The 25,859-nt window shown below is 37.1% G+C and overlaps 1 protein-coding gene across 4 annotated transcripts in view; it reads left to right on the top strand.

The window, feature by feature from the left end:
• The window catches only part of LOC150097606 (uncharacterized), a 446,553-nt gene that overhangs the window by 129,246 nt on the left and 291,448 nt on the right, over nucleotides 1-25,859 (top strand). For 3 of the 4 annotated variants that reach the window (XM_090406901.1, XM_090406900.1, XM_090406899.1), the window contains exon 2: nucleotides 9,156-9,263. The gene's annotated coding sequence lies outside the window, so the exon portion shown is untranslated. Of the gene's footprint in view, nucleotides 1-9,155; nucleotides 9,264-21,035; nucleotides 21,052-25,859 lie in introns of those variants that run through there. The other variant, XM_090406902.1, reaches the window with a different exon arrangement.

A 25,859-nucleotide genomic window follows, 5' to 3' on the forward strand; every position in this document is an offset into this window, starting at 1 on the left:
GCCTTCAGCTCGGGCATAGTTGGACGAGTCGATTATTGCAGTTTGGGAGACGTGTGTGCATTTTTCTGCCTTGCCAGTGACGTCAGAGACGCCCCACGTAGAGCAGTGACGCTGCGTGCCCGTCACAAGAATCGACTGGCCCCCCCCGGCCGCGGAAGCGACAAGTGGGAAATGTTTCATTCACAAACAAAATGTAGCGTCATGTGCGTGGGTCTTGAAACTCCAGCGACTCATCGTGAGCGATGGGCAGGGTAGATTCTGTCCCTGTTTTCAGTGGCAACCACTCAACCAGATACAGTACTGCGATCAGAAATAGATAACGTCCCATGTAATTAGTTCAGTGGAGTTCGGATTATTCTTGTGAAACTAGTTATATTTTGAAGGATTTGTACTAGAGCAAAAAGAGACTTAGAGCTTGGCAAATATTACTGTGTTCCGTTGGATCAGATATACGACCAGTGTTTTTAAAGAATATTTTAATGAATTTAAAGAATACGCAAAGATTTTCTGCAAGCAACTGATATTCCGATAATGTTTAGAGCTTACTCCACCTTTGCCATGACATGCTCTATTGTCACCTCTATTCTTGAAAGGCACGATTTTGCTGGAGACATTATTTTGCTTCTCATTAAAGGTTTCACCAATCTACCAACTGTTCCGCATGAAGATTCTGCTTTGGTTCCAAGATTGACAAAAAGCAATGCATGATACGAGCAATCCTGTGTTGAATCACTCTTCAGGCAGAAGAATTGACACACATTCTCTCTCTCTTCATCCATGAATGGATTAGTGTGTTGAGGCATAAGTGCTGTGAAGAATTCATGTTGGAGGTTTAATGGAATATTATCAGCACTGCGAAAGGATTAAAAACAATTTTAATACTTCCAATATTTCATCTCTGTCACAGAGACATCTTCAGGGATTACAAAAAAAACTTTTTGTAACAACACACACACAAATATAATACAATAGTGAGTGAAACTAAAGTCCTATATTAGGACTTTAGTTTCACTCACTATTGTATTATATTTGTGTGTGTGTTGTTACAAAAAGTTTTTTTGTAATCCCTGAAGATGTCTCTGTGACAGAGATGAAATATTGGAAGTATTAAAATTGTTTTTAATCCTTTCTCAGCGCTGATAATATTCCATTAAACCTCCAACATGAAGAATGGATTGAGATTTCCTGCTGCATCTGCTATGAGTGTGGGTATGGGGGGGGGGGGGGTTTCAAGAGGTCAGTTTGCCTCCGTTTGGAAGCGGCTCTCCCTCTCCATGTTACCAGAAGATATTTCCACCACCTCCATATGAAACTGGTTAATTTGCCGTCATTTGAAAAGTATAAAGTTTCTTTAGTATAAGGATTCTTCGTGTAATCGACGGGATTCGAACCTGGGTCTTTCTAATCGAAGGACATCGTCATTACCGACCGAACTACGTTTATAAATGAAAGTTTATCTCATCCCTTCTAGAGGATGCGATAAACTTTTCCGTTGAAAGTGGGCTCATAGCGAGGTGGCATATTTCGAGATTCTTTCACAAATTTTCATCCAGCATAATATGCAAACCAGCCTGAGAACAGAGTTAGTTTCATTGCAAACATAATCGTCTTGTAGATTTAAGCCTCTTCAAAACATTAAAAAACCACATCCATCCTTGTATCAAAAGTTAAGCAGATTTTCAAGTGAATGTCTAATTGAATAAGTATAGAAAGGTGTCATATTTACTATGTTATGCTAGTGGGTTATGGCGGAAGAAAATTAAGGCCATGAGGTTCAAAATATTATGCCTGGTAAGTGCGTGTATCTTCCAGCTAGTGTGTCCCAAATTTCTGATAGTATAAAGTTCTACTATGCCTAAGAACCTGACTAATTTACTTTAGCCTTATTGTTCCGATAAAGAAGTTCTTATATCGTTTAAAACCTAAAGCTTGTATTCATAAGTTTCGTGACCATCGTAGTCATCACGTTTATTGATTCCCGTGTCTTTAAATTTAATTTTTATTTTTAATGTGTCTTGTCTTATAGATATTTCGATCTTTTCTTTTGCAATCGTTCATCAGGTGAGTTATTACTATAACTATGATTAGTTATAGTAATAACTATGTCATAGTCATCACGTCATATTCATCTTTGCGGTAACCTAAGCCTAATATGTTGACGAAATCCTTCAGGAAACAGACGTTGGTTTATTCTCTATTGAAATTTTCGACGATTTCTGTCTGTAGGACTACATTGTTACTTTCGTGTCCGAGGGAAAAAAAAAAAATAATAAAACGCTGATTGGTTGTTTGTGTGAGATAATCTTCTGCATTCTTTTAAACTTACACAGTATAGCAGGGCTGTCCAAAACACTGCCCGCGGGCCGCATGCGGCCGGCCTGTGGGTTTTGATTTTCACGAGCGAAAAAATAAAATAATTTGAATCGAATGCGTATTATATATTTTGATTCTATCTTCTTCTTCTTCTTGTGCAGCTTTTCCCACTTAAGTAGGGTCGCTGTTTGTGGTGAGTCTCCTCCACAACCTCCTGTCTTGGGCTGTAGCCACATCCAAGTTCTTCATCCTGAAGTCCTCCTCCACCAGCTCCCTCCATCTCTTCTTTGGACCTCCGCGCTTCCTCCTCCCCTGCACATCCATCTGCATGACCTTTCTTCCTACATATTCTTCCTCCCTCCTCATCACATGACCAAACCATCTCAACCTTGCCTCCTGTATCTTTGCTTCAAGTTCGTAACTTTCACCTTTCCCCTTACATAGTCATTTCTCATACGATCCTTTCTGGTCACACCTCACATCCACCTAAGCATTCTCATCTCTGCTACTTCCATCCTGCTGATGTTATTTTTCCTCAGGGCCACAGTTTCCATAGCAAACGTCATAGCTGGTTTCACTACTGTCCTGTAGATTTTGCCTTTAAGATTGATCGGTACCCTCTTATCGCATAGCACTCCAGCCATCTCTCTCCAGTTCCTCCAACCCGCTTGTATCCTGCATCCCATTTCCTTCTCAGCTTCTCCATCTTCTTCCACTGTTGAACCTAAGTATCTAAAGTCACTGACCTTCCTGATGACATTTCCTTCCAGTTCCAGATCTCTCCTGGCTGCCATCCACTTTGCAACACATATACTCTTACTTTTACTTCTGCTCAGTCTCATACCTCTCTCTTCCAGTACTTTCCTCCATCTTTCCAGTTTAGCTGCCACTTTTTCTCTTGATTCTGCACACAGCACGATGTCATCTGCATACAACATAGTCCAAGGCACGTCTTCTCTCACCTCCTCCGTCACCACCTCCATCACAATATTAAACACGAACGGACTTAATGCTGACCCTTGATGCAAGCCAACTGTCACTGGAAAACTTTCTGTCTCTCCCAGGAAGGTTCGAACTCTTGTCTTCACATTTCTGTACATATATTTTAATTCTATCACTAATCGATAATCTTGAAGTTGGTAATTTTATTCGGTGTTTTTACATCGCTATATACCCACGTGTTTTTCAAATATTAGACGTGTCAAAGAAGCGTTCTTAATCTGTTTTGTTCCAACGCGCATGCTCCGGGCGCTCACGAGGAACTTGAGCGCGCGATTAGTGGTGCTCGTTTGTTCAGCTATCGCAGTTGTGTCGCTGCTGCTCACCAAATTACTAGATACGCATTGTGATGCTGCCCTCGGATTACCTAAGGTTGGACAGCCCTGCAGTATAGCATTAATAAAGAAAAATTATAATAAAACCAATGCTATTAGTATTCAACCTTCAACAACAATGGTGATTTCACAATGCCATTTGTAAAGCATGGCTGCATCCTGAAAATTCAACGTTTGTTCAATGCAACGAGACTTCACTTCCCGAAAAATTAATCCTTTATACGTCCTTATCTCCAGGGTTAATAAAATTCCATTCTGTAAGGAATGCTGCACAGACGGATAAAATTTTACAAAAGAAGACAAAAATCAGAAAATAGTTCTGCTTCTTGATGTGACGTCACGTTCCCATCGTATAGTTAGTTCTATTTTTATATTCAGCAACAGGTAATAATGTTTCCGCTATCCTGACGAAAGATATCGTCAACGAATGTTTTATTATTATGTGGTTATTTGCTACTGAAAGTTTGTTAATTTCACGTAAGTTAATGAATTGTGTTGTTTGTAAGATGCTTCATCGAAATATACAAACTAATAATTCGTCACATAGGCGATACATTTTCGCAACATCTTTTGTTGCCTTCTTTTGACGATGTAATTGCGTAATCGCGCGCTGAAGGTCAGATCTAAATATCAAATAAACAAGACTGCAAAATGTACTCAAGGAAGAAAACTTTCCAAGGCGTCCTTCGCTGAGCGTTTCAGAATTTTTTAACTTTGAAGTTCCTCGGAGATCATCTTGCCTGACAATCTTGTTGAAGGCCATTTACTCTTAATAAAATAAATATTGTTGACTAAACACTTTTTTTTGTTGTTGTTGTTGTGTTGATCACTAATTTTATAAATATTATTCATGATCATAACGTTTGGTCGTAAATACGGCTAATGAAAATATTTAAATTCTTACATTATTGATATAAGCCATAGAAATCAAGATTCTTCAAAATACGATCTAGTTAAACATCTCTAATTAATTAAATAAAAAAGTGCTGTTTCTTTATTTCTCCTTTTTATTATTTTTCTTCTTTTGTTAAAATTTTTCCTTTATTATTTACTGGAAAAAGAAAAGAAATATTCTCGCTTCAACTTTATTCTTTCTACGTGACATTAGCGACATTAAATAAACAAAAACATATTTCAAACACCAAAAAGACGGGCATATGATTTAAATGTGTATTTTACTAAAGCGTTTACAGTTTAAGAGATAGGATAAATCATTATCCTGTATTCTGTATATACTGTTTATTATTATTATTATTATTTGGCGATGAATATTAATTAAAATAGTTTTCACTGATAATATCGAAGTAAAAATATACTGCGCAGAAACATTTAAAAGTCATTCATCTGAGCAATAAGGGTTTTTTTTTAATTACTTTAGTAACGCAGAATTCGTCATAAAATACCATTCAGTTTTTAACAGAAAATCTAAATAATAAGCTTCTGTGAATAATTTAGCAGCAAACGTAGCCACGCTAGCCAAAACAAACAGTTGACAAAACTAGGTATACTTCTAAGTTGGCTTTTCTGTTGGCTGCAAACGACACTTAAAATCATAACGCATACAATACCGAATACAACATAGCGCATGCTGAACTGAATATACAACTGTATGTGTATTCACTAACTCTTCGAATGTAAATTACTTAAAACAAAACAACAACAACAAAAGAAACATTGTGAATGCGTAAAAACGAAACATTATAAAACAAAAATTACGAGTCATGCGTTTACACCTTAAGAAGTTGTTCAAATCGTTTAAACAAAACTGGTTTAATCAGTTTATTCATTGCGGAGCCATAACATCGATTATAGCGCCCTCTCACATGCACTTTAGTCATTGCGTCTGACCAACATGATAACTATCGCTTCACCAATGCGTATTGCTAATATAATATTAAACACGGTATTGTTTTTAAAGTGACACTAAAAGTTGTTAATTCTTTAACAATTAAAGTTTAAGATGCTTTTTCTTGCTATTCACATTCAAAGATGAATAAAAATCTATATATATATATATATATATAAAACGAAATGCAGCATTGAAGTTTGTGAAGAGATAATCTCGTACACAGTACTTTTTAAGGTTGCTAAAACTTCGCCACATTGGCATGACTATCGTTTTTGAGCACTGGCATCAAATTTTCATTGGACTTGTATGATTTCGTTATCTGATTAGCTGGAAGGCGAGACTTATGAAAGGAAGCCTAATTTAACACTTAGAGCAGCAGAATTCATAGCAGATCCCTGGTCACGGACAACATGTTCTTATACAGGCGACCTCACTAATTATGTTATTACGTTGCCCTCTGAAAAACTTGGAAATATCTCTACAGCATTCTGTCGCCAGCTGACCTCTGACACGTATTACTGACGACAACTCGACACATCCCGCCCCCTTAAAAAAAAAAAAAAAAAACGAATTCGTGTCAGCATAATCAGCATAAGCGCCTTCAATTTAGTGCTCGCGCTGAATTACATATTCCAAGTCGCGTGGTTCTCACTGGCGGTGTCAACCTCCTTGAAGGCCTTCGTCTCTGGCTTCTCGTTCCTAAGCATGCATTCAGTCACGTGATTGCAAGGACGCCTACTGGAACGTGAATAGTAACGCAAGGCTGCGTGAACAACATACCATAGAACAGGAGTCCCGGGTTCTGTAACACTCGCTCGGTAATGATAGTCATGGCTGTATTCTTAGAGCTGACCTTTTCTACGTCCTACCTCTGATGAGAATGGTAATCCGGTGATCCAATCAACCGTGATAACCTTAATTATTTGAGGTAGTGAAATTCATCGGAGACTGCGTATAACGTATCTCAGTGACGCAGCAGCGAGTGTCGTGAAAACTCTTTCTTAGTAGGTTTAATAATAAAGGATATAACTTTTCCTGCTTTGGTATTAGTTGAAATAAATGAATAAATATGTGAGCGTCTCCAAATGTATCGTTGCAGCATCAGAAAGCAACGATGGAGCTGTTTTGATGGAATATCTCATCCGAGCAAAACCACGATTATTGTAATTTCAAGTTTCAAACGTTATTGTAAAATTTCAGTTTCCCCCTGTGGCGAATTATTGCAAACATTTCAGCCAGCCAAATAGATGGGATGTAGCTGCAGTTTTGTAAATCCAGATTTTTTTCAAATTTAACTGACTGAAGCAATATTTTCAACTGATTTCTTCATCTTCAGAGTAAAGCTTCACACTGGACAGTTAACAAGAACGTTAGCCATTATTAATCTCAAAGGCTAGACAATTGTTTGAAAATTTTACTTCATTTCAATTTTGGTTTAAATTCATCTATTTTGATTTTAAAAAATTGCTCCGTAGATTCGCAACATAAACAAAATGCATGCTACAAATGAAAACGAATACTCTCTACAACAAGCCGCAAACCATTCAGTTGTGGCAATGAATGGTCTCATTATGCAAGAATTCTATTACGAAATATACTTTTTCTCTCCCCCTGAAGGATCTTTATTTTATTCGATACCAATTTGCATTATCATATTACAAGACAAACAATGTCCTTTTATTCTGGGAAAGTTTCTCTCCTTTCTTTGTGGAATTCTCCATATCAGATCTTCAAAAAGATCTCTCAAGTCTTCAAATGACCTCATATGGAGTGAAAAGAAAAAAAATTGCTTTGGATTCAAAGCAGATAATGTTCTACTCAATTAATCTGATACTACAGATGTTCGGGGGTATTTTAGGTGGGGTGAACACGCAATATCTTAAATCCCCACACGTTTGTTCATATACTCGTATATAAGTAGGTTGTCTCCTCCGGCATCCTAGATATATCGATAACGTGAAACTTTTCTCTGAATGATAAATTCACAGTTGCTAAAATAAATAAATACTCGATCACTGGCTGAAAACTAAAATGTAAGGTTGCTTTAGTTACACGTCTTTGTTTGATTCAAATTTACTTTTAATAATTTATAAACCTTGGAAGAAACGCAGTGAAATCTTTGAAATCTGAACGCGATCTCCAGGGGAAACATCGCTCGTGGCTGTCTCCTTTGAGAAAACGTTCAGCATCTTAAAGAAGAGACTGTCTGTGATTCTCTCTAAATCTGAAACGTCCTTTAATCTTCGTTCTTTGAACTACAATTTCATCGTGGGATCAAAAAAAAAAAAAAAAAAAGTACAGAAAATACAGGGAGCACAGAAACAGAACCACAGTAATTTTGTTCATATTGAGAACGGATTACACAGACAGCGCAGTGTGGCCCTGGCAATGATGAAGCTACCAGTTCTGCATGTGCAAATTTTCTGGTCTTTTCAACAAACATTTGCTCTAAAACACCTAAGAACACCAAGCAATACTAATAGTGGACCATTTGGTCTGCAGGAACGAACTTCTGATATGTAACTATTCATGATTACATGGTAAAATAATCATCATGCTCCTAATGTTCGACCAAACTTTCTTTAGATACATTTTTCCTGAAGATGGCTGTCTGCAACAGCACTGAAGTAGTTTAAAACAAAACTAAATGTAAAATGTTTGCTCTTACACTTCACTCATGTCAACTCAAAAATTTGTCATCAAAAATTGAGGACAAAACTCAAGTCACCCAATCATATTTACAACAACAACAACACATAACCTCGTAATGTTGGACTTCCAGCCATACTCCCTATGGACAGTCAGGAAACTTTAGGGTAGCACCTAGTATATCTTGGAAATTTGTAGTTGTGGGTTTGCTATTCTGGCGGATGAACAACGAATTCTAAAATTGTAACTTCGGTTGGAAACCCCTGGGTTCGATTCCCGAGGACTGGGGAAAAAAATCTTATAAGGCCTTTCTTTTACTGAAAGCAAATTAGCCAGTTTCGTATAGAGTTTTTCAGCCCGCAAAATGGACAAGACACACAACTGACAGACAGAATACACTGGCTTGCTAGCCTTAGTTGTTTCCGCATAAAAATGCCATACTGCTTTAAAGGAAGCGGAAGTTTGAGTTCTTTAGAATCATGACCGAAGCACTTATGAATGTTCTCCACCTGTGTCCATTTTTGAGCGATAAAAAATCTCCTCCATAGAGAGAGAAAGAGACTGTAGGCTTAATTTTGATTGTTTTCTGTATGTAACGCTTAATACATTTCGAAATTCGCTATGCGATTATTTTTGCTCATAGTTAACAAAAGCATTTTTAACATTAATTAATTTCTAAGCAGCTTTCCCACAAAATGAAATTTTACTTTTATTTATTCATTTAGAAGGGGCTGCTGTTTATTTTGGAAGGAGAACGTCATTATCATTTATGCTCTGTAGCAGTTCTTTTATCTTTAAATAAAACATGCATAATCGGTCTTTGATTTTATGAAGTGCCTCTCATTCTAAATAAGTGAATTTATTTTCATCCCACAAGAATGAAATTATAATACCTTTAGGGTATTATAATACTTTTCTATTACAATATATAATAACTTTATTGTGATGTTTGCAACATAATTTTCTTCCCCTTTTCGAATTTACTCAACAACTTTTCTCAAATTTAATAGGAATTAACCGTACAACGAGTACCAACTGTGCAAACACTAATTTGTTGGATGACTATCTCGGACACCTAAAGAAAACAAATTATTATGCATGAGAAGAAAAGATGAATGGTAAGTTTTTGTTTCATCTGAATTTGTGATGTGCTTGTTCTTTGCATGCGCTTTAAATATGGCATTGTTAATCTCGCTCTCTCTTTCACACACACTGAAAATAAAATTTGGTCATACTAAACACATAGGTATGATGATGACATAGGTATGTACACATACCGGCCACCGAATTAGAAAACTTTATTTAATACCGCGTTGGACCTCCTTTAGCCTGAATTACAGCACTGGCATAGATTTCTACAAAGTGTTAGATTGCATCTAGGTCTAAAAACAGACCAGGCGTTGGCCACGCAGTCCTTTAACTGACTCGGATTTGACAGAGAAGACTTTGCTCCCCGATCTGTTTTTCTAACACGTCCCTTGCATCCTCAATGGGATTCGGATCGGGTCTTTGTGGTGGCAGGGAAGATGGTGGAAGTCGCTGTCATGCTCGCTGAACCATTGGTGAGCAGTAGGATTGTCGTCCATGAAACAACCGTCACTTGCTGGTCAACATAGCAGGTTGGACTTGATGGGCAACAATTTTCAGATATTCCTTGGAAGACACTCGACCTTCCAGCAATATCAGGGGGTCCCGTTCCGTACCAACAAAACATGCCCCACACCACAACACCACCAACAGAATCTCGAGTTGTGTTTACAAGACAAGCTGGGTTCGTTGCTTCATGTGCTGCAACCAAACTCTCTGTCTGTTGTCGGTACAGAAAAAGGTGTACCGTGACTCGTCGGACCACATGACTTTTTTTCCAGTCTTCCAGTGTCCAGTCACAGTGTTCTGACACCAATGTAGACGAACTTTCTGTTTCGCAGAAATCAGCTTTTTCCGTATAGGCATGCGACTGGCAATACCGATTCTCTTCAAGTCCCTGGGCATAGTTCGGTGAGATGTGGGTCGGGAAGAACCTTCATTAAGTACTTCGGTCAACTGCTGCACGCAGGAAGTTCTGTTCCGTATACGTTTTCTCAGGCGACGACTATCTCATTCCTGACAGAATATCTCAGTTACCACAGTTACGTCTCTTAGACAAGCAATGCGGGTAGTTTTCTCACCGACCCGAATTTTCAGATATTCCTTGGAAGACACTCGACCTTCCAGCAATATCAGGGGGTCCCGTTCCGTACCAACAAAACATGCCCCACACCACAACACCACCAACAGAATCTCGAGTTGTGTTTACAAGACAAGCTGGGTTCGTTGCTTCATGTGCTGCAACCAAACTCTCTGTCTGTTGTCGGTACAGAAAAAGGTGTACCGTGACTCGTCGGACCACATGACTTTTTTTCCAGTCTTCCAGTGTCCAGTCACAGTGTTCTGACACCAATGTAGACGAACTTTCTGTTTCGCAGAAATCAGCTTTTTCCGTATAGGCATGCGACTGGCAATACCGATTCTCTTCAAGTCCTTGGGCATAGTTCGGTGAGATGTGGGTCGGGAAGAACCTTCATTAAGTACTTCGGTCAACTGCTGCACGCAGGAAGTTCTGTTCCGTATACGTTTTCTCAGGCGACGACTATCTCATTCCTGACAGAATATCTCAGTTACCACAGTTACGTCTCTTAGACAAGCAATGCGGGTAGTTTTCTCACCGACCCGGGATATCTCACCTTTTGAGAAACCAGTCAGCTCTACTGTTTTCAAACTCGTGGCTCCAGCCAGATATTGTATGCTCCGAAGATTCTTTGTTTTTCCCATCGTGATCAACACTGTTGACGATTACTGACCAACAGCATTCTAAAATAGTTGCTTAGAATATGTAGTACGTACGTGACCAAGTATTTTGCATAAACGCTACTTAAGTGACGTTTAATCTTAATGGCCGGTATGTGTAGCTGATTTTCACTTTGTGTGCCTTCTAAAAACATCATTCTCTGCTGAATACTGTTGGATCAATGTAGCGGTAAATGTAACTAATGTTCGAAGTAGTTGGAACCCTTGTTGGCACAGAATTTAAAGTTCAATCATTTTCTTTCATTCCTTTTTAGTGCGATCTATTAACTCATCTCGGTACTTGTTAATATTAATAAGTCACTTAGTAGATGATAATGGATTAGATTATGACGTTGTGCTGAACAACTCCCGACAAGGCATGTTTAGCTTTTTCAAGACATCGTTCTTATGCTGTTTCTTATTTTAATGCTTTGTCCTACTGCAGTAGGACAGTGCATCCTCCTACTACTCCTTATACGTATATTAGACCTGGTCTCCGTTACCCTCGTATTAGGCATGGCCTATTACGATTTGAAACTGCGACCGCTTCGAGGATAAGGTGGTTAGTCCTATGCCTCCCTATGTCTGTAGATGCGTGTGTTAACTGGGCTGGTTTGCCTGTTCTGGGCGGAGAGAAACCCGAATTTCCGGATGAAAAAAAAACTCTCCACCTCTGTATGAGACCGACTAACTTACCTTTCGATCACGGTTCCTGACGGCATGGACGAGAATCGAACCCAAGTCTTTCCGACCAAAGGGCTTCTTCTCTAGCGACTGAGGTACGGAGGCTCAGCAGTAGAAGAGACAGAGATAAATGTATAGATATTTATATTATAAATAGCTATTGTTAAAATGTTCACGTGACAGTCTCTGTGCAGTTCAGAAACGTAGTATTATAATAATTGCTGTTTATTCATTATCCACACCACTGGGTGGTTGTCTAGTAGGTCTTCGTCTCTAAACAGTAATCAAATCCCGTAGTATAAGGCTCATTAATAGTTCAACGTACCTTCTGATTCCGTAGAAAACTCAATGCAGGAAATCATGCTCATTAAACTATGAAAAGTTCTGGAATAAACGTTAATGTGTCCTTTAGTCTCACCTTCACAGTGGCATCCATCCATGTGACAGCGTTTGACGTTAATTACCATCTCGGTTGGAGACATAAAGCAGCTTATTGCGAGTCTGTGTGTGGGGAGTGATAGGGTAGTCTGTGATGTGTAGGGGAAATGGGGGAGTATACTCAGAAATATATTCCTGTTACCTAAGAAATGTCACTGAAGCAACAGATGCCCATTTAGACTTTAAAAAAAGTCATAAAAATATTTTTTTACATTCACTGACTAATTAAATGCTTAATTACATCAGTTATTAATGGAGATTTCATTTAATATTTATGACCTTTTTTTTTTTTTTTAGCGTGGGTAAATTTTGCTGTCATTTAGTTCATTAAATTCTTACACTCACATAAAAATGAATACAAGACGTACCACTTAATAATTTTATTTCCTCGTCGGATTTCTGATGATAATATAGGCGACAAAAGCAAACGATCGAAAGCTTCCCAAAAGAGTATGATTCGAATCGGATGCTCTTTGGAGTACCGAAAGACACCACAGCCATTATAAAGACGCTTTCTTTATATCCTTGTGCCAAACTAAAGCAAGAATTTCTGTGCTAAAATATTCTTTTCCAATGTTTCTTACGAACTGTGCTCACAGAGTGCCTAAATTTCTTATCTAAAATATTGATTAATTGAAGGAGGTTGAAGGAGTCAGCAAAATTCTTGTCTTTTTCTTTCTTTTTTTTTCCTTTCCAAGAAGTTTGCTCAAAAATATAAAGCAAATGCTGTAATAATAATAATAATAATAATAATAATAATAATAATAATAATAATAATAATAAACAAATACAGTATTTATTTCTTTTGTATGTAAACTGATGTGCCAGCTAGTGAGTTATAATGCATCAAGTTTCGAAGTTGTTTGTCCAAAAATGAATCAGTTGTTGATTTTTCACGATTCATATAAAATAATTCGTATAAAATTCATATAAGTAATTCATATAAAATAAATAAATAATGGAGTTCAGCTGCATTTTATATCAAATAATGAAATTTCGAGAAAGTGTTTGATTTTTAAAAATCAGTTTTTTTTCCAACGTTATTATAGCTTCAAAAAAAAAAAAACTTATTTGATCCTTCTCAGATTACCCCCTTTCCTCAAGTCAATTTTAATTATGGAATAAGTTCCTCAGCTGTAGTAACGCTACTGGTTATGTGTGGTCAAGTATGAAGCTGTGTCGTTTCTCTTCCATGGCTATTTTGTAAAATATTCATCTGCGTGGTAAAAGATTACTGTTTAGCATGATTAGATTTATGAGGAGGGAGAGTACAAATGAATGCAGTGCACCGTGTTGAATTTAGGTGGCGTGCTTTCATTGTGCAGGTTTTTGTGTATCTCGTTATAAAGGTCAATTTGTCACTCTTTATTTTATGACTATCTGATGCTATACTATTATTTTGCCATGACGAAAAAAATGTTTAATATATTGCTGATTTATGCTTAGAATCATTAATAAATTTATAAATGTGTGATGCGTGTTGCTGAACCTTTGATATTTGGTGCCGTTCTTAATTCAAATTTAAAAAATCATGCCCAGATATCCGAAAAAGTGCAACAACATCAGATTTGTACTAACAAAACGTTAGTAAATATTATTAAGAAAAATGATTAACATAGCTTAAAAATACATAATACAAAACACAATGCTTGATATAATCATACATAAATAACTGCATTACTGATATTTTATAATATCAGTTGTTTTCTAGAAAATATCATGACAATCGCAAAGGATAATATTATGCTTTCTGAGTGTATAATAGGTTCTTTGATATTTCGTAAAATGCAACATCGCATCCGTTTATTTATTCGCACTGTCGAAGGCCTGCTGGGATAGAATAATTTTTATTATTTTATGAAATGACTTCACTGTTTCGATACCGACAAGATATTTGCCATAGATACTTTTTAGATTTTGTATTTTCAGTTGTTATTATTATTATTATTTATTTATTTTTATTATTTTTTTATATATTACACAACTATTCTTAGCACTACAGAGTTCATCTTCAGCACAGCATTTTCCTTTCGCGAAACAATAAGTGCAAATTACCAGAATGTACGAAAATGACTCACTGCCAGGAAAGCATGTTTCAGTTAATATTATAGCTACATTATAAATTATAGATATTTACATTACATAATAATGATAATAATTATGCAATGCAAACTATAACGTCTTGCAATAGTTATAACATCTTTCATGCCTTAGTAAAGCTTGAATACCCATCATAATGTTACGATATGCATTTCTTAAATGTTCAACTATAATTTTTAATGTTCAGTTCCTCCCCTCCCCCCATACATCAATTTGTGTTGTTGGGAGACAGGATTTGTTGGTTTGAGTAAAATCACTGCCAAAACAGCTGAGGCTATGAGACCCCTGGTGTGGGGACACTTAAGATGGAATCATATAAAAGGTGGTCCAGAGGTAGGGGAAGTTGCTAATTCATGACTACAATTTTACGAGGTCTTACGCTACCTATATATTAATTCTGTATATTAATATTTTTATAGAAATATAACATTGCGATAAGAAGTCTGAAATTAAATATTATGGACTACATAAAGAATGAAGAAACAAGGCATACTTTCTTAAAAGTTATTCTCCCTTATTCTATTGAGAATTTAAGATAGCATAAGTCAAATAACTATCGTAAACTTATTATATTTCTAACAGGAGACTTAAGTCCATCTAGAGTGCCAACGACAAAACTTCTATGGATTACTCAAATTCATATTTACACCTAAACTATCAAACGACCAGAAGCAGCTGAACCATATATTGAATAATGACCATTATGGTCAATACAGTGCGCTATTAGGGTTGGCCTGTGTAGTATATGTGTTAAGAAACTGTCGTTCCAGAAACAACAGTCTCTTGTTTCATTTTTCAATAATACGCAATGTAAATATTATTCACTTAGTACGCACTACTGTCCATTCAAAAGAAGCATTTTGGGTTCCTTCTTTTACCGGTTTGCAGCAAAGACGTGTGGTCAAGAGTGCTTGGATTCTCGCAGTTCTTTTTTGACAATTTTTGTTTCACATGATGCAAATAATGAGTATGAGTATGAAAATTTAAAGTCCTTTTCAGTTACTTTGTTTCCGGCAGCATTTTTAGCAGTGCTTTGTTGTGGTGTTTTCGATTCTGTAAAGTTCTGATAGTGGACATCGGCAGCCAGTTTTTGTGATTGTCTTTTCAGTAACATCTACTAGGACTGTAATTAAATTATCAACTTTCCCATTTCCGGTCATCTGACTGTATTATAGTACTCTCGTGATAATGTTAAGCATACGAGTACTATCACATGCTGATATATTAGAAATATGGAATAATGAGGAACAAGAACAGAAAAAAAAAATGACGTTGATGGAGATGGCGAAGAATGGGAAGTTCCATTTGTTTCTCTGAAGGATGCCCTTGTGGCTCTGGAGAAAGCATTTATAACAGAGGTGGAGCCACAGAGGTGCTATTATAAGAGTCGCAACGCCAATAGCTCCGGCTCCACAGAAGGACGGAGAGTGCGCTTATGTTCAGTAAGCTGTTAAGAGTTTCACGTGAGATTTCCTCACCTACTGAATGACGTCATTGCCAGGTCTTGACCTTTTCTAACGAGAAAATATTCCGAAATTCTCTTCTTGAGCAGAGGATTTCGTGGAATCGAGTCATCAGACAGACGTAATATTCAACGATTACCAGAAATAATTTGAATTGAGTCGTTGAAGAACTTGAAATGCACTGTTTACCGATATGAAGCCCATATAGATATCCATTTAATACAGATTATTAACTTGTTGAGCAAGGTAAATCATCACATTTCTGTTCATTTCTGAAAAGAAAAAAAAATGCAGTATCAACCAATTAAATTCCACCATAAATAAGCTTTATTTCAAGTTGATTTGTATGTAGTGTTTCGATCATTAGCGAATCTCTTCTTTGACGCTGATTCGCTTATATCCATAGGCATATCTACGGATGCAGAGATGTATCGATAATCAATAGTTCTCATTCACGTGTGATATTTGATAAACTAACATCAGCAATATCATAGATCTTCAAAATCTTAAAGCTAACGGATGCTGCTACTGCAATGAAATCGGATAAGACACTGAATCATCATGCTTACTGTGGCTATCACTTGTATTTTCGTGCCATTTTGTCTGTTCGTAACAGGAAAATCACTACCTACAACTAACCCACTTTATTTGAAAACACACAAAAAAAAAAAAAACTTATCGTATCCCAGACGAGATTCAAACCCATGTCTATACAACGGCATAATTGCTCTTCAGAATTCAATCGAATGCAATCTCTTTATTTCCGATGGAATAAAAAATGTGTAAGTCACGTACATACACTGCTTGGAAAAAAGTCAGCGAACACCCCTCCCCCCATAAGCATGATGCATAGTGCCATGTAACGGTCACGTGTTTGTAGTCGGTATAAATTGGAGGAACATGATGCTTACAAGTCTGTGCAACTGTGTCCGAGTGAAATGGCTGTTAGAAAGGAACTGATGGAGTTTGAAAGAGGCGTTGTGGTAGAATGCCATATCGCAGGCTTATCTGTTCGGTAAATTGTTGACAAATTGGGTCACCCCAGGTCAACAATCAATGATACCATACTGAGATGGAAGCGCAGGGAGTGAACTGCAAGTGCTCCAGCAGTGGACAACCCACCACACTCATTAAAAGTGCCCGTAAGGTGCTACGAAAGATAACATGTAAAAACCTCCATTCGTCGGTGACACGTTCAGTGCGGAGGAATATGGGCATCGACTGGAACATGAACCTGCACAAAACATTCAGACCCGAGGCTCACAACTTGCGTTTCCATGGCAGAACCGCAAGCCCCACATTATCCGAACCAACATGCAGCGTCGTCTTCAGTGGTACAAAGAGCATGTATACCCTTGGAGTGTGGAAGCTCGGAAAGCTGTGTTATAGAATAAAGAATCAGTCCGCACCCTCTACCGAGCAGACAGACGGGTGTGGATGTGGCGAATGTTCGGTGAACGTCTCATATCAGAGTGCGTAACCCCAACCATGAAATTCGGAGGTGGCGGTGTGTTCCTGTTTTGTCCTCAGACCTCTCTTTGTGGTGTCATAAGCATTGAACTCCGAGAGGTATTTGAACATTCTGGACAATGCAATGTTTCCTACTTTGTGGAGTTTCTACGGAACTGACCATGTCGCAAGGCTGCTGCTGTAACTGCGTGGTTTGTGGATATGAACGTCACCACACTTGACTGGCCTCCACAGAGTCCTGATTTTAACCCCATTGAACATCTGTGGGATGAACTGGAGCGTCGGGTGAGGTCAAGAGACGTCCACCCCACTACAGTCCAGTAACCCATTACTTGCTTACAGGAAGAATGCTCCAAAATTTCCAGTGATCGCTATCGTACGCTTGTCGAAAGTATGCCCCGTAGGATTGCTGCGGTCATCGCAACAAAAGGAGGTCCTACGTTTTATTAAGGTGGACGCCATCGATGTTTGTTCCTCACAGTCATTAACGTTGAACTCCGAGGGGTATCAGAACATTTTGGATATTCTGCTGCATCCGTTGACTTTTTTTATATCATTGACCTACGAATATGATGCGGTTCGAATAAACAGTTATTATTGTGATCTTACGTCACTTCAGGTGAACGCAATTGCATCGTACGTTGCGATTGCTATCTACAAATTTGCAGATAGTCTACAAAGTTATTCTCTGTGCAGATGTCCGCTTCAATATAGACGTAACGTTTCGATGTATGCATTTCTTGAAGGTGCGCCCCGGGATTGAACATGTGCTAGAGATCGGGAACAAATCGAAATTCATGACAGGATAAATACCTATGATAGCTCTCGACCTGACTTAGTTGTTACATTAGAAGAAGTAGTTCCAGTTTCAATGTGGTAATACTAACAGCAATCGCAGTTGCATTTGCTTCAACTGCAATTGCGATGCAGTGATGGAAGAGGAAACTTTATGAAATGGTCTGCAGTCACCGGACTCAAATTCCATTGAGCACGTTTGAAAGAAATAGAGGAGCTACGTCCTGTAAGCCAGTTACTGCTGCTCACTCTTAGAGAACGAGTATCCGTAACTGGCTGACTTTCACAAAATCTAGCCTGGTTATTTCTCAGGATGAAGTGGATTGATTACGATAACATGCTGCAGAAGTGAAATAATAGCCTATCACCAGTGTGAGATACGCAGAAAATTAGTCTTGTTTTCATTTAAGTGGTTTATGAAGCTGGGATGTATTAATAACAAGTGAAAATGGGAAGAGATGGGAATTTTCCCGTACTGTGTATATTTGTGGAAATATCTTCCTCTTTAGAACTTGCATTTCCTTTGGACACATCCAAAACGTTTTGAAAGATCATGAGTACAATAAAATATGGAAATAAAGTGTCTTAGTATGCGTTTATATTCAAGACGATTTCTGTTGTATTTGCCGAATTGATTCTGCCTTAAATTACACAAGTTTTAAGTGCAAAGAAAATTATGCGAACTGCTAACTTCATGTTCAATAAGTCAACTACTCTGACTTACAGGATTCATTAAGTCTTGGAGCTTAATCAGATAGTTCTGATGTATGCTAATGAGTGTTTGGATATCTCAAATTCCCATTCAATGAAAAGGCCGATAGGCTACTTGAATTAAACTGTTCTGTTCTATCAGAGTGTGGTATTTTGCTCATTCCACGTACTCGTGTCGAGTGGAAGTAGGCCTGTGCATGGTTGCACCAATGCTATGCTCTACCTACCTTCTCGCACTGGTGACGTCATAGTGATTTCATCATTATTATTGCAGTCGAACGAGCATGACTAAGCTGACAGTTAAAGAAGCAAGGGAATGCTAACGCTGCATTCAGTTGGATGCCGTGAAATAAAAAGCAACTCATTAAGTGAATGTAAAACTTAAAAGTTAGATTTTCCTACTAGCATCGTTTTTTTACTGATTATACTATATTTTTTGAATATAGTAAGTGAAAACTAAATAATTATTTAGTTTTTTTATAATTTATTACTCCTATGTATTTCGCTCAATATGTCATGAGCTTCTTTCAGGGAGACGACAGAAAAACTGGTAACAACTTTTAAATTCTGAATACAAGAATGAGTCATACAACGTGCGCGTCTCAGTCGCAACTGTCCAGTGGGAGGTAACACCATCAAAGTTCAGAAAATTCTATTCCCATGGGAATAGACGTATAATTAATTTAAAAATAATAAATAATATATAAAACTTATACACAATTAACAGCAGTCACTTCCCAGAACTTAGAAATAGACGTACAGTCTGTCCGATTAAGGTTAGGGGTGACATAGAGCTTCACACGATTCAAAAAATAACCTAAATTTGAGCCTATTGTAGTGTGGTATCCCAGTACGGTTCCAGTGAACTCTGTATCTAGTGTCAATGGCATGAGAAGCAAGGCCTGAACCTTCAGAATCCATAATTAAGGGGATACAAATCCCTTGTTGTTCAACTGCCAGTAAGCAAAACTCTAAGATCGAGAACTACGAATCTATCAGTTTCATATATACCGAAAAACTATCGGCGAATCCAAGTGTAAATGACCACTTGGTAGTACAACACCAAGGCAACTCGAAGCAAAGGTGGAGCAAGCTCCCTCACTGAATCGATGTTGTTAGATTCACGTTCAATAGTGAACTTGATGCGAGGAGTTAATTTTATCCACAAACTGAACTAGTTCTTTTTTAGAGTGAGATCAGATTCTACAATTCTACTGATCATTATCTGCACATCACTTTCATGAAAATAGAAATGAAGAAACGGTGTTAAAATAAATACACTCACCAACACAACTTGTAATCCAAACATATTTCCGTGATGTATTTTAATGACTCTTTCCTCTCGACACAGAAATATAGTAAGGAACTTTTTTTTTTCCTCAAGTAAATAAACTTCTGTTGACTTCCTGTCGTCGCCATGAGATCTGGAAACCTTCATCTGTTCGATAACCGTCTGATTATGTGTGTGGAGTGTAATTTAACACCATTAATTGAAAGCTATTAAGTTGCTGCAGTATATTATCTGCACTGGTTAATAAAAGCGTTTTTTTAGGCTTTCTTTTTTTTCTAAAAGTTACTTATTAAAAGTTACAATATTTTCGAATATTTTGTTTATTATTATAGCAGTGTGCTTACAACGCAGTCTTTTCCCTAGTCCTAAAATATCTCTTTTTTTTTTCTTGAATTACAGAAAAAACCGCAAACTCAGTTATATATTCAATTACTGAATGGAAAAGTGAATATTAAGGCTTGTAATTTTAAGGACAGAAAAAGTGAATGATCTTGCAGTGAGCTGCCGTCAGTTGATTGCAGTTTTGTCCACACCTGTACTATTGTGCTAGTAGGGTCTTCGGCCGCTTGGATGTGTGGAACTAAAACGAGGATCTGCTGAAAAGTTGGGATAATTGTCATGAAGGAAGTGAGGTAGAACCATGCCAGAACCATTTATCAGAATTTTTCAGCTTCCCCCTCCCCTCTTATATATAGTCAATGAGGAAGGACCTGCAGGAAGGTCATCTTTTTCCATGGCCTATGCTAGTTCCCCTCCCCTCTAAAAAACTTAGAAGGTTTCTGTATTATTTTTAATCTGGGATCAAAGCTTGGAGTTGTGCTGAGCAAGATGCGCCTTTTTAAAGTTCATTATTGTTATTACTTGATACCTCCAAGGAGTCCTTGAACTCATCTTGGGAGGGCTCAACAACTTACTGTCTCCTCTACTCAATCCTCGAATTACACACTACGATGCTACTACCACCCGCTCACTCACCTTCAATTGAAAAAGCCCATATAAAAATTCCTATCGTCACGACGAGAAACAAACTCGGTCTTTTCCAGGGCATAATGTCCCGTTGTTCTTCCAATTGCGCTCGTGGGGAATGCACCTAAGAAAAAAAAAAAGGACCAATATTTGATTACCAAGGTACAAACTTCCTGATTAATTTCATATATGGTTAAAATATAATTACCGATAAATAGTCGATTATTTATCGATAGTAGATTTCTGAGCAGTGTATTATTGAAACTAGATTCCTGAGTTAATCCTAAGATCTGTCCATAATCTTCAAACACACTATGGATTCTGTCCATAGTGTGTTTGAAGTAAATCTAGATCTTCAGAAGAGTAGGGGGGGGGGATTCATTGAATTCTATTAATAGAACATTGATAGAAGTCAAAAAGACCAAAGACTGCAACGATCAACCAGTTATCTACATATTCATTTTTTTAAGCTAAAGAAACCTCCTTTCTCACCAAATATTCAAGGCTTATTTCTTCTTTTTCATGAACAATTTATCCTAAAAAGGTTCGTCGGAAATCAGACTACCTCCAGAAACACGCATACACATACACTGGGGTAGAAAATGCAATTTAAAAGGCTTAATTTATGCCTATTAACCTTCCCACTAATTATTATCTAACTATAGTTCTTGATAAAGCGGAAGGTAATTTCCTTGGAACCATTGTACTTAAATTTTAATGATTGTAATATTTTAACTTACATTCATTTACTTCTGCTTAATGACGCGAGTGCCTTGACTGGAGGATATCACGCCGTTAATGAAACTTAAAATTCAGCTGAGATAGCTTCTAATTGCCTTTATGTATTTTCTCCACGAAAGATAGGTATATATATCAGCTGTGTTGATAATTACGATAACAACTACATCGTTGGACGAAGATAAATCAAAATATTTCACTCGTATAACCTTCTTTCAGATAAAATGCTGATATGTACGAACGTCTAAGGGTTTTCTGTTGCCTCCTGGTAATGATTTCTGCAGTTTCCTTGATTAAGTTCTGTGTTTTAAATGAAGAAATCTTGTTTATTACATTTATCGAAACTGCATTTGTATGCCTTTACCATATTCAATCTTAGACTGGATTTTCTGGGTTAAAAAAAAATATATAAAAATAAAAAGCCCTAGAAGAGTTCTATTCATTGGTCTCTTGTGTAACATTCAACTCTCTGGTTGAATGCTGGGTTGATTTTGTTGAAGTTCCTGCACTAATTTTCCATTCCAGCCATCTTGAGTATCTTTGTTAAAGTCTTTGTTAGTTTCTGGACCTCTTCGTCTTCCGTGATTCTGTGCATTCTTGTGTTAATGGTTTTAACCATCTTTGGTGCCAAGTGGTGAAATACTGCATGCATGAAATGTTAAAGATCCCAACTAACATCTCTCTTCGCGACCTCTCTTCATATTTGATTCTTAAGAGCTGTTTACAAAGTGGCAGTTAACATCCCTTGCAAATGCCTGATAAAGTTGCGTGCAGTAAGAAGCTGAAAGAAAGGGATGTAGATAGGAACCGTTTAAAGGAACCCTCTGCTAACACTTCTTTTAATCACTAGCGCAACAGTAGGCGGAAAAAAGTTATTTTGACGTGTGGGGTTTGGGTTAATTTATCCTATTCTGCAAATAGAACGCTATCTTGTAGGGGATGGGCAGCGTGGGAGGAATAAACAGGAAGCCCAAGAGAAAGAAAGAGGAAATGCTAATGGGAGGAAGCAGTTAGCTTTACTCACTCTTTGAAACACATTTGCGATATCAGTTTCATCCGCTGCAGTGACCTTTGTGACACACACACACCATTCCTACATTTGAAAAAATCTACCCTAACACACGCACAAATGCCTGTTCTAGTCAACATGACAGACACTGAAATTGTCATTCACTTCCAAGAGACATCACAATAACTGCAGGCAATGTTGCTTTGCCATGAAATGTTATGACTCTTTCGTATTCTCTCTCTCTCTCTCTCTCTCTCTCTCTCAATCTAGCTGTCATCATACCGACCTCTTGGAAAAGTACATGAAACATTGCTGGAGGTAGTTATTACCCATTATAAGGGCACCGAACTCGAACTCCTGGTAATTTTTGTAGCCTTACTTTGCTGCTCTGCAAAGCATTTCTAAATATGAACAAAAAAAAATATATGCAATATGTAATATACACATTATAATTTTAGTTAGATATTTTCAATGGTATAATCCTCATTTTCTTACAATTAATTTAGTATGATTTAGTTTATATTTTTCTTTACTTACTTCCTTAACAGGATATTACCATCAAAAAAAAAAAATGAAAAACGAAATAAAATAAAACATTTACGCTAATCTATCATACAATTACATCATTTCTGTCGTTTGCGCTATTCCGGAATTTTCAGAATTTTTGCTTGCAACTATTCAGAGTTCATTTTCTTTCTTCCTATGGGTGTGCTGTTTTCGGTCATTATAAATACAATAATAGTATAACTCCTGATGGTTTTCCAGATTATTTTCGCTTTAATTCTGAAGCTCGAGCTTGTGACTGCAATTAAAATTCTTCGTAACAGTTTCAACGCAGCTTGTTTTGAAAGATCCTAACAACTGAAGTGATTTATTTACAAGAATAATTATGAGTATAAAGCAAAACAAAATACACGAACTATTAAACAAAAATTGCGTAAAATTTTAATTATGCAAAAGTTAATTAACCAAGTAATAATTCTTTCACTTGCAGGAAATCAATTCACTGCCGAAACATTTGAAAGAAACTGAAATGTATTTTTATTTGGGAAAAGAATATAAATAAGTTTAAGAATACATATAAGAATAGATATTTTATAAGAATATGCACGTATTTTGAAATTATATATTTATATGATGCAGTGTTTGCGTGATTATTTAATAAGAGATCACCGAATGTGAATTCTAACAAGGAAAGGTTGTAAACCTAACAGAATATTTTTGCAAGCGGACTTCAGGCCTCCAGTAAGCAAGATAGTATGAGGGTGGTCTGGAAAGTTCTGATAAACACTTAGAACAAAAATATTTTTTCGTATAAAAATGTTTTTTTTTTTTCAGAAGATCTCTTTTCTTTTAGAATATATAAGAAGACATAAAATTAATTAATTAGGTGTTTATCAGAACTCTCCAGCCCCCCCCCCCCCTCCCCAATCTCCTCGTGCATTCAACGAAGTGTTACCATTCAGCCTTAGTGGTTGGGTGGTAAAAGCTGCTATTTGTTCACTGAAAATATCGCTGGTTAGAATTGTTCTCTGTCGTGTATATTCTTAAAGACAATTCTGAACGGTTTTAAAGGAATGCATGGGACAGACGAGTTCCCCCAATGCTCATTCGTCGTGTTGGTTTGGTCAAATGAATTGCATACACTGAAAATCAGTGATGTTATAAATCACTGACCAAGGTTAAATCAAAGTTGTTATAAAGGATTTTTAATTCTTATCCGTTATCACCCATAAAATGGCTAGTAAACGGTTTGTGTAATTGATCATAATTATGATTTATTTTAATGTAAAGAATGTTATAATTAAAAAAATAAAACCATGTAGCCATGTATCCAAAACAGTGACTTGCTAAGACTGGCGCAGTTCATCGCATAATATTCTGTATTTCGTCATAGTGCCATTCCTCTTACAGCTGTGTTGTGGTAAAGGACTCTTAGTTCAATGAGTATCGACAATGCCCTTTCATTGGAAAAACCTTGAAACTTTGATTTTTCATCCCAAGTTCTGGCCAGTTTGCAAACATGCTGGCCCAGCTCTAATTGCTTTAATTTCAAATAATCCAACGTTATTCTGACGTTCCATCGGGAATGTCAGAATGAAATACCATAAACTTCTCGGATTGTGTACCGTGGAGGGCATACGAGTTAAAGAAATAGCAGAAAGCAGAACCGGTGGGAGGAGGTTAAAAGAAAGAAAGAAATGAAGCATTGCTAATTTGGTGGGCAGGGTGCAAAGATAGATCGGTTATTTATTCACAAATTTAGCATACTCTTTCTAATCTATTAGATCCTTCTCAGATCAAATCCTCCCAGCAGTTTTTTAAGAAGTTTAAGATTTTATTTAAAGAATTAATTGAATTCCAGTCAAGTATAAATGCATGTAAACCAACCAGATTAGTGCTTTGTAGAATGGATAATATTTCCTGACATTAAAAAAATATCACCATCAAACCTACATGGAAGAGTACATCACACAGAGAGTGCTACTCGATAAACTATTTTAACTAATCCACTCATCGGTGGATTGTATATTTCGCTACGCACAAACACGACTGTAAAACTTCTTTTTTTTTTTTTTTTTGACACATTGGAAGGCACAATTTTTATTAAAGTGATCGCTTCCCATGTTGCATACGAGATGGCAGGTGTTTTTTACCCCGCAAAATGGTCAGAAGAATACACGGAATTTGCAGACATAAATACACTGACTTGCACCCTTAGTTGCTTTGGCTATATGCAAAACAACCAACAACAATGGTTACAACTGCTTCGCTACTTCCGCATGAATACCGTAGCCAACGTTTCCTATACGACAGTACTGATCAGGGATATGCTTGGACCGATTAGGGCCAATTGCCAAACCGGTATATGAATAACATTATTACCATAAGAAAAATAGTCCATTGGTTGTTTAGATTAGGTCAACGTAACTTACACTTTTATTAAGGTGATTGCTGCCCAATTTACGGGATGAAAAAAATTCTTCCACCACCGTTTGGGTTTGAAAAACCATCTAACTAGCCTTCAGTTGAAAGCCCCTGTAAATTTTCCTCTTTTCGTACTATGACGGGAATCGAACCCTGTTCTTCATTCCATTGAGAGAGCATCGTTGGTCACAATGAATCAAGGAATCAATAAGGGAGAACAGTATTCAATCAACATGTTTCACTTCTAATAACTGTCAAAGTTATTAGACTTGAAAAATGTAGTAACTTGTAGGGT

The sequence above is a fragment of the Typopeltis vanoorti genome, chromosome 17 (assembly GCF_054136105.1).
Source record: "Typopeltis vanoorti isolate ZY-2024b chromosome 17, IOZ_Tvanoo_1.0, whole genome shotgun sequence".
Taxonomy (NCBI): domain Eukaryota; kingdom Metazoa; phylum Arthropoda; class Arachnida; order Uropygi; family Thelyphonidae; genus Typopeltis; species Typopeltis vanoorti.